Raw genomic sequence first — 10,251 nt, forward strand, 5'->3', positions numbered from 1 at the left:
TCTCTCTCTCTCTCTCTCTCTCTCTCTCTCTCTCTCCCTTCTCTCCTTTCTCCCTGCCTTTCTACAATAAAGCTCTAAAACCATAGACTGACTCTGCTCATCAAGGCCCACTGAGCTTGAATGATGGGATGGGCTTTCTCCTAACGAGCCATGTCTAACCTCCTGCCAGAAGGCCATCCTGTGCTCCAGCCACAGACCTGACCAAGGGCTCTCACCTGTGTGGGAACCATCCATCCTCTCCCCTGCCCTCTCCTCCCTTTGGCCCTGGGGCCCAGTGCCACCCCAGAGGCCTCCATTCTGTTCTCAGCTCCTCCACAGTATCTAGCGTAGGATGCCAGAGGCTGGGAACCTGGTGCCTAGGGTTACCCCTAGTCCATCATCCACTGAGTGGGGTCAGTGGCTTCACACAGCAAGACACTCATCTGGGGTCTTGTGGAAAGCGTACCACAGTCCTCCTGTGTCTGCCTGCCCAGAGCACTGGAACTCTGGTGGGACACGGGTTCTCTCCCCCTCCCCTCTTTCCCCCACACCCACGGCCATGCACCATCCCACTACTGCACCAGATGGCACATTTTGTCTTGCCTGTTGATAGTGTAGCATGAACTGGTGGCCACAATTCTCACTCAACAGCCCATATTTGATTGACCTAAGCCTGGACACTGATGAAGATGGGGTGACAGCTGGGTAGACCAGCAGTGCTATTCTTGATAGAATTCCCTACACTTGGAGTTGCTGAGTTTATGCCTCACATGGAAGAGGTAGGTTAAAGTTCCGCTGTGAGCCTTCTTTGGTGCTGACCCACCTGTCTGTCCTATGATGTTTAGAAGTTTTGTGGGTTTTTTTCTCCTATCTTATTCCTGTGTCTTAAGGCAGAAAAATCCTCCCCTTCACAAGACAGCAACATTGAATTTTATATATTGTGGGGTTTTGAGTAACTGGGAGACAGGATGGAATGTATTGTACAGATTTTCTATGAATTATACATCACCTATGTATCAGGTTGTAACATTCCAGAATCCAGGTATGAGGGCTCCCAAGTGAAGGAGCCTTAGAGTACAGAGCACATGAGCCAAATGGAATGGTCAATAGGGAACAGGGAGAACGTGTCTAGGGGCAACGTAGGTGTGGGTGAGACAGGAAATCCAGGGTGATTATGGTATCTGAGGGAGATAGAATTAAAATAGGAAAAGAACCAGATGTTTAAAGGTTCAATAATTTACAACTAGACTCAGGAAATGAGGTTCTGGAATCTGGATATGTAAGATCAGCAGAAATGAAGAACAGGTTCAAACCAGACCTCTTGGAAAGGTAAAATCAGGTTGTCAAGAGACATGGGAATTAGAAGTTAGTTTTGGGTGACCCCTTGTCTGGACTCAGAAACAGAAAAGGAAAAGCCAAACTCCAAGGGCATAGATACTGCCAGTGCTGAAGACTCAGAAAGAAGGGGAACCCAATGTTTTGAGCATTAGATTATGCTGAGTTTGGTCTTTTGATTGTATTGTAATGCTAAATACTGCCCCTCACAGCCTGGTTGCCCCCAGCGATGAGAAAATCTGCACATACACAAATTATGTTATTTAACCTTGCCCCCTCAATATCTCCTATTGGTTAAATAAAGATGGCCACAGCCAATAGCTGGACAGAGGGACATAGGTGAGGTTTGTGGTTCCTGATCTTGGGGTCTGAGGAGAACCACAAGGAGAGAGAAGAATGTGGGTAGAGGAAAAGATGCCCTGGGTTAAGAGAGTCATAAAAATATGGCCACCAGGGCTGGGAAATTGAAGTTGAGAAATGCCCAGATGAAGCATAACAAGTTATAATTTGGGGTTATTGATAGGGAAGTAAATTCTAATAGCTTAAAGGGTAGATATCTGCCCAGCTTCAGTGCTGATTAAGGATTATTAACTGAATGATCAAAGGAGGGGCAGAAATCCTGATTGAGGTTAAATACTTAGCAGGGGTAGATGTGATTACAAGTGTCCTATGCTGGATCACATAGTCAGGTATCAACGGAGGCCTTTAAAACTAAGGATTCAAGTCATTTGAGTGGGACTATAGAATTGAGTCTGAATTACTTAGAACCATGAAGAATTCAGGGATCTTTTTAAGGAGCAGCTAGGTTGGAAAATTCAGAAACTTAGAAAGGTCGAAATTCAGGAGGGAATACCCAGGGATGAACAGATAGTAGAAGGTCACACTGCTTCCCCTAATTTACATTTCAAGGAGGGGCATCATCCCACCATAATCACCTTGTTATCCCTCAAAGACCCCAACACTGCCAACATTTACTTTCTTGCTCCATGAGCTACTCATCCAGTTTTTGAATACTATACTCCTCAGTGGTGCAGCCAGGATGCCTCGAGCTGTGAACAGAGAAGTCTGCCTTGGTCCCTCAGCAATTACTCTGAAATGGGTGAGAACTAAGGCATTTCAGTTATTTCCCCCTATTTATTTATTTATTTATTTATTTATTTATTTACTCATTCATTCATTCATTTTACAACCTGATCACTGCTCTTCTATCTTCCATCTCAAAGTTCCTCCCCCAATCCCCTTCCCTTCTCTTTTGAGAGGGTAGTGCCCTCTGGGTATCCCCTCAAGTCTCTGCAGGGTTAGGCACATGCTTTCCCACTGAGGCCAGACAAGGCAGCCCAGGTGGGGAACAGATTCCACAAATAGGCAAAAGTGTTAGGGATAGCCCTCACTTCATTGTTGGGGAACTCACACAGAAACTGAGCTGCACATCTGCTACATATGTGTCAGAGAACTCAGACCAGCCTGTGTATGTTCTTTGGTTTGTGGCTCAGTCTCTGAGAGCCCCAAGGGTCCAGGTTAGCTGACGCTGTTGGTCTTCCTGTGGCATTCCATTCACCTTCAGAGTCCTCAATCCTTTCCCCAACTCTTCCATAAGAGTCCCTGAACTTTGTGCAATGTTTGGCTGAGGGTTTCTGCATCTGTTTCAGTCAGCTGCTGGGTGGAGTCTCTCAGAGGACAGTTATGCTAGGCTCCTGTCTGCAAGTATAACAGAGTATCATTAATAGTGTCAGAGATTAGGTCTTGGCCCTGGGATGAATTTCAAGTTCGGCCGGTTATCTGTTGGCCATTCTCTCAGTCTCTGCTTTATCTTTGTCCCTGGGTTTCTTGTAGATAGGACAAATTTTGGGTTGAATGTTTTATGGGTGGGTTGGGATCCTTATCCCTCTACTAGGGGTCCTGCCTGACTACAGGAGATGGCCTCTTTAGGTTCCATATTCCCACTGCTATGTGTCTCAGCTAAGGTCACCTTCACTGACTCCTGGGAGCCTTCCCCATCCTAGATTTCTGGCATGACCTAGAGATGTCTCCTATGCCCACCCCCACCAGCTGAAGACTTCCATTCATTCTCCTGGTTTTCTGCCCGTCTCTCCTATCTCTCCCTAAACCTGATCTTGATCCCCCTGTTTCCCTCCCTATTTCCTCCCCCCCCCCAGTTTTCTCTCTCTATTTGTCTCCTATGACTGACTATTTTATTCCCAGTCCTAAGTGAAATTCAAGCATCCTCACTTGGACCTTTCTTGTTTACCTTCTTTGGGGTGTGGAGTGTATCATGGGTATCCTGTATTTTATAGCTAATATCTACTTAAAGGTGAATACATACCATGCATGTCCTTTGGGTTTGGGTTACCTCATTCAGGATGATAGTTTCTAGTTTCATCTATTTGTCTGCAAAATTCAGGATGTCCTTCTTTTTAATAGCTGGATAGTATTCAATTGTGTAAATGAACCACATTTTCTGTATCCATTCTTCAGTTGAGGGGCATCTGGGTTGATTCCAGTTTCTGGCTATTATGAATAAAGCTGCTATGAAAAATAGTGGAGAATGTGTCCCTGTGGTATGGTAGAGTTCTTTTGGGTATAAACCCAGGAGCAGATAGAACTATTTCCAATTTTCTGAGACTTCCAGTTAGATTTTCAGAGTGGTTGTACAAGTTTGGATTCCTGCTAGCAATGGAGGAATGGTCCTATGTACTAAGTATGCATTCACTAAGGACTGACCTGTACTGGATGTAGTGGTGACCCCTATTAAACCTGGCAATGGGCAGTTTCAGGGCAGCCTAGACTGTGAGAAAACGAGACACATGTTTTGGTGCATATTTGTAATTTCTGCACTTGGGAGGTAACACAAAGATGTCTAGGAGTTTAAGGACAGCCTTGTCTATAACACACATTGGAGACCAGCTTGGATTACATGAAATGTGTTTTACACACACACACACACACACACACACACACACACACACACACTAGACACACACAGAGGTGTTGGTTGATATTACAGCTGTTACTCTATGACGATTCCAGCAGAATACAGATATGAGAATGCACTTTCACACACTCATGGCTGAGAAAACACAAAACAAAACCAGTCCTCCTGCATATGTGGGATCTCTATTGTCTTCATTATAGCCACCCTTACTGTTTCATGCCAGTAGCAGGCTTAATTGATGGCACAGCCCCTAACCTCATTTCCCAATCCTTGGGATGTCTGTGAGAAATCTACAGTGTTTAGCCCTGGGCCTAGAACTTGGTGATGACTAGGGGTCTCTGACCATTGTGACATCAGTCAGCCAACCTGGACTTAAATCTCAATGTCTGTTTTCTCAGTGTAGGGTCTGTCAGGAAAAGGTGAGATGTGTGGTTCAGTTCAGTTCGATTTTCTTCAGAAAATATCTCATGTAGCCCAGACCTGCCTTAAACTTCACTATGTAGCTAAGCATATCCTTGAGCTATAAATGCCCTGGCCCTGACATCTCAATCTCTGGACTCAACAAGTAGGCCTGTGCCCCCAAGACCAATTTCTTCCCCGTGTTTTTTTTTTTTTGTTTGCACTTTTGTTTGTTACTTATTTTTGAGTCAGGGTCTCACAATGGCTTCATTATGTGGCCCAGTCTGACCTCAAACATGGGATCAGTCTGCCTACTAGGAATCTATAGTCATGCAGCACTAAGCTCAGCTGACATAATTTCTATGAAGTGTTCATATGGAAAACACAGCTGGAGATAACACAAAGTGGACCTTTAAAAAAACTTCATGATATGGAGTCTCAGTTTCCTTATTTGGAAACTACCTTATTGTGGCACTTATCACAACTAGAAATCAGTGTAATGATTTATAAGCCCATAACATACAGAATAATTCCTTTTAATGTCCAATGCTTGAATCTATAAAAAGTAATCTTTAAACTAACAAAAATTAAAAGGCCTTTAGCATTTCAAATCCAGCTAAGTTTTTACTAAAATAGTGAATTATGAATCTGCTATAAGAACATGTAAGAAGATTGGCTCAAGAAGATACATTATGTTTAAAAGATAATTACTTGTATTTTCTTCTTTTTCTCAGGCCTTGTCATTCCTAAGGAATTCTTAAAGTTATGTTTTGTTTTGTTTTAACATTCTCTAAATGTTATAAACATTATACCCTTGTCTGTACTTCAGAGAGTCATTAACCTTTTCTTTCTGATAGCTCAGGAATTTCCCTGGTCAGGGATCTGCTTTATTTGGGCAGGGATCCCCAAAGGGGCTCTCCTTTGCCTACTGCCGCAGTGCTGAGACCCTGAGACCCGCAAAGTTCTGGAACCTCTCTTGAAAGACCCCCAACCCCATAGAGGCATCATTCTGCCAGTCTTCTGCCCATCACCAGCTCTGCGGCTGCACTTACCATGGCCTGCTGGGATGACCTTCAGAGTCCTCCCGTGAATCGTCTCTCACCAGCCCTTCTCAAGGCAGGCACCTGGCAATACACAGCCTCTCTGTCCTCCAGACCTAAGAAGCACAGGGATGTATGCCAACACCCATGGCATTCTCTTCCCAGATCACAAAGGCTCCCACAACACTGTGAAATCTCGCCATCTAGTGGCCATTACTTGACAGAAATTGGATGAATTTCCCCTCTCTTAATATGGGTTTTACTCCTGTGAACAGACACCATGACCAAGACAATTCTTATAAAAGACAACATTTAATTGGGGCTGGCTTACAGGTTTAGATATTTAGTCCATTATCATCAAGAACATGGCAGCATCCAGGCAGGCATGATTCAGGAGGAGCTGAGAGTTCTACATATTCATCTGAAGGCTGCTAGCAGAATACTTACTTCCAGGCAGGTAGGATGAGGGTCTTAATCCCATACCCATAGTGACACACATACTCCAACAAGACCACACCTCTTAATAGTGCCATCCCCTGGGCCAAGCATATACAAACCATCACATTCTATACCATGGGCCCCATAGGTTTGTTCAAACACACGAGTCTATGGGCGTCATACCTACCCACAGCATAATAAAAAGTACATTTAGTCCAACTTCTAAAGCCCTCATAGCCTATAGCAGTCTCAGCAATACTGAAAATCAAAAGTTCAAAGTCTCTTTTGAGATTCATACAATCACTTAACTGTAATCACCAGCTCCATTTCACTTCCTGGTGCCCTTTTAAAGTTCAATCCATATATTTTATATTTTTCCTTTCCCAGGTTGCTATTTTTGTTTAAAATGCTCTTCATGAGACTTAACCAGAGAAAAAAGTTCTGAGACTTCCTTTGTTAATGCAATTAATCTGAGTCTCTTCACCTAATCTTTAAGCAGACTCCAGACAAAGACAAAAACTAGCCACATTCTTATACAAAACATCACACACACACACACACACACACACACACACACACACACACACACACACACACACACACACACACACACACACACACACACACACACACACACACACACACACACACACACACACACACACACACACACACACACAATGTCTCTAGGCCACATATTGAAATTCTCCATTGAAACCTCTTGGGCCAGGTCCAAATGCATTGGCACGTCATTATTGGTGTTCTGATAAGGAAGTTGTCTTCCTGTGTCAATGCGTTCAAAGTTTCTGAAATTATACTTTTTTCTTGTAAAATGTAGTAATAGCCTTCCATGTGTGTATCATTTTGGTCTTTCCAGTGCATAAATTAATTTCCTCACTGTAAGAGCTGACTCAGAAGGTAAAGTGCTTACACTGTGATGTGAGGATGTGAGTTTAGATCCAGAGCCTGTATAAAAATAAGTACTGCAGCTCTCTACTACAAATGTGTCTGGGGCCTCAGACCAGCATGTGTGTGCTCTTTGGTAGGTGGCTCAGTCTCTGGGAGCTTCCAGGGGTCTAGGTTAGTTGACACTGCTGGGCTTCCTGTGGGGTTGCCATCTCCTTCAGTTCCTTCAATTCTCTCCCTAACCCTTCCATATGGGTTCCAGACCTTCACCTAAGGCTTAGCTGTGGGTATTTGTTGGTATCTGTCTCAGTTAGCTGCTGTGTAGAGGACATGCTAGACTTCTGTCTGCAAGGGCAACATAATATCAGTAATAGTATCAGGGAATGATGCCCACCTATGGGATGGGTCCTAAATTGGGACTGAAGCAATTTTGGTTTGAAAGTTTTGTAGGTGAGTTTGTGTCCCCATCTTTCCATTGGTGGTCCTGTCTGACTACTGGAGGTGATCTCTTCAGGTTCCATATCCCCACTGTTGGGCATTTTGACTACGGTCACCTGCATTGACTCCTGGGAGTCTTCCCAATCCAGGTTTCTGGAATATACTAGAGATGTCCCTCACTCTCCACCTTCACTAGCTGGAGATTTCCATTCATTCTCCCTGACTTCTGTCATTCTCTCTCATGTCTGTCCTCACACTTGATCCTGACACCCTCATTCTCCTCCCCATCTTTTCTCCCATCTAGTTCCTTCCCTCCATCTGCTTCCCATGACTATTTTATTCCCCCTTCTAAGTGAAATTCAAGTGTTTGTGATTGGGCCTTCCTTCTTGTTTACCTTCTCTGGGTCTATGGGTGTATCATGGGCATTTTGCACTTTTTGACTAATATCCACTTATCAGTGAATGCATACCATACATGTCCTCTTGGGTCTGGATTACCTCACTCAGAATGATATTTTCTAGTTCCATTTGTTTGCATGCAAAATTCATGATGTCCTTATTTTAAAGCTGAACAGTATTCCATTGTGTAAATGAACTGTATTTTTTTGTATCTAATCTTCGGTTGAGGACATCTAGGTTGTTTCCAGTTTTTGGTTATTATGAATAAGGCTGCTGTGAACAAAGTGGAGCATATGTACTTGTGGTATGATGGAGCATATTTTTGGGTATATGCTCAGTAGTAGTGGTATAGCTGGGTCTTCAAGTATAATTAATTTCAATTTTCTGAGGAGCCCCTAGATTGATTTCCAGAGTGGTTGCACAAAGTTGCAATCCTACAAGAAATGGAAGAAGTGTTACCGTTGCTCACATTCTCACCAGCATGTGCTGTCACTTGAGATTTGGATCTTGGCTTTTTTGATTGATGTAAGGTAGAATGTCAGGTTAGTTTTGACTTGCGTTTCCTTGATGACTGAGGATGTTGAACATTTCTTTAAGTGCTTCTTGGCCATTCAAGATTCCTTTGTTGAGAATTCTCTGTTCAGCTCTGTACCCCATTTTAAATTGGGCTATTTGGGGATTGTTTATTTGTTTGTTTTTTTTAGTCTAACTTCTTGAGACCCTTATATATTTTGGATATTAATCATCTGTTGAATGTAGGGTTAGGGAAGAACTTTTCCCAATTTATAGGCTGCCCTTTTGTCCTATTGACAACATCCTTTACCATTCAGTTTCAATAAGTCTCCTTTATCAATTGTTGATCTTAGAGCCTGAGCCACTGATGTTCTGTTCAGGAAATTTTCTTCTGTTCCAATGTGTTCAAGGCTATTTTCTACTTTTTCTTCTCTTAGATTCAGCAAATCTGGTTTTATGTTGAGGTACTTGATCAACATAGACTTAAGTTTTGTACAGGGTGATAAATATGGATCTATTCGCATTGCTGTACATGTAGACTGCCAGTTAGAATAGTAGTATTTGTTGAACATACATTTTCCCCACTATATGGTTTTAGCTTCTTTGTCAAAAAATATGATGCCCATTGGTGTGCGGGTTTATTGCTGGGACGTTGATTATATTCCATTGCTCAACCTGTCTGTCTCTGTACCAATATCATGTTTTCCCACTATTTCTCTGTAGTTTTGGCACCCTGGGTGTTTTTGTTTTTCCATATGAAGCTGAGAATTGTTCTTTCAATGTCTGTAAAAATTGTATTAGAATTTTGGTGGGAATTGAATTGAATCTGTAGACTGCTTTAGTAAGATGGCCATTTTCACTATGTTAATTCCACTATTCCATGAGCATGGGAGATCTATCCATTTTCTGAAGTCTTTTTTTAACTTCTTTTTTCAGGGACTTGAAGTTCTTGTCATACAGATCTATCACTTGCTTAGTCAGAGTTCTTCCAAGGTATTTTATATTTTTGTGCCTATTGTGAAGGGTGTTGTTTACCTAATTGCTTTTCAGTCCATTTATCATTTGATAAGGTAAGGTTACTGATTTCTTTTAGTTTAATTTTGTTTTTTTTTAAAATTTATTTATTTTTATTATTTATTTTCTGCATTGAGATTTCAAATGCTATCCCAAAAGTTCCCTGTACCCTCCCCACCACACTGTTCCCCTACCTATCCACGCCCATTTCTTGGCCCTGGTATTCCCTTCTATGGGGCATATAAAGTTTGCAAGACCAAGGGGCCTCCCCTCCCAATGATGGCTGACTAGTCCATCTTCTGCTACATATGCAGCTAGAGACACGAGCTCTGGGGGTACTGGTTAGTTCATATTGTTGTTCCACCTATAGGGTTGAAGACCTCTTCAGGTTGGGTACTTTCTCTAGCTCCTCCACTGGAGGCCATGTGTTCCATCCAATAGCTGACTGNGAGCATCCACTTCTGTGTTTTCCAGGCACTGGCATAGCCTCACAAGAGGCCACTATATCAGGGTCCCTGCAGCAGAATCTTGCTGGCATGTGCAATAGTGTCTGGGTTTGGTGGCTGATGATGGGATGGATCCCCAGGTGGGGTAGTCTCTGGATGGTCCATCCTTTTATCTTAGCTCCAAACTTTATCTCTGTAACTTCTTTCATGGTTATTTTGTTCCCTATTCTAAGGAGTAATAAAGTATCCACATGTTGGTCTTCCTTCTTGGTTTTCTTGTGATTTCCAAATGGTATCTTGGGTATTCTAAGTTTCTGAGCTAATATCCACTTATCAGTGAGTGCATATCTAGTGACTTTTGTGATTGGGTTATCTCACTAAGGATGATATCCTCCAGATACATCCATTTGCC

Source organism: Mus pahari, chromosome 9 (genome assembly GCF_900095145.1).
Source record: "Mus pahari chromosome 9, PAHARI_EIJ_v1.1, whole genome shotgun sequence".
Lineage (NCBI taxonomy): Eukaryota > Metazoa > Chordata > Mammalia > Rodentia > Muridae > Mus > Mus pahari.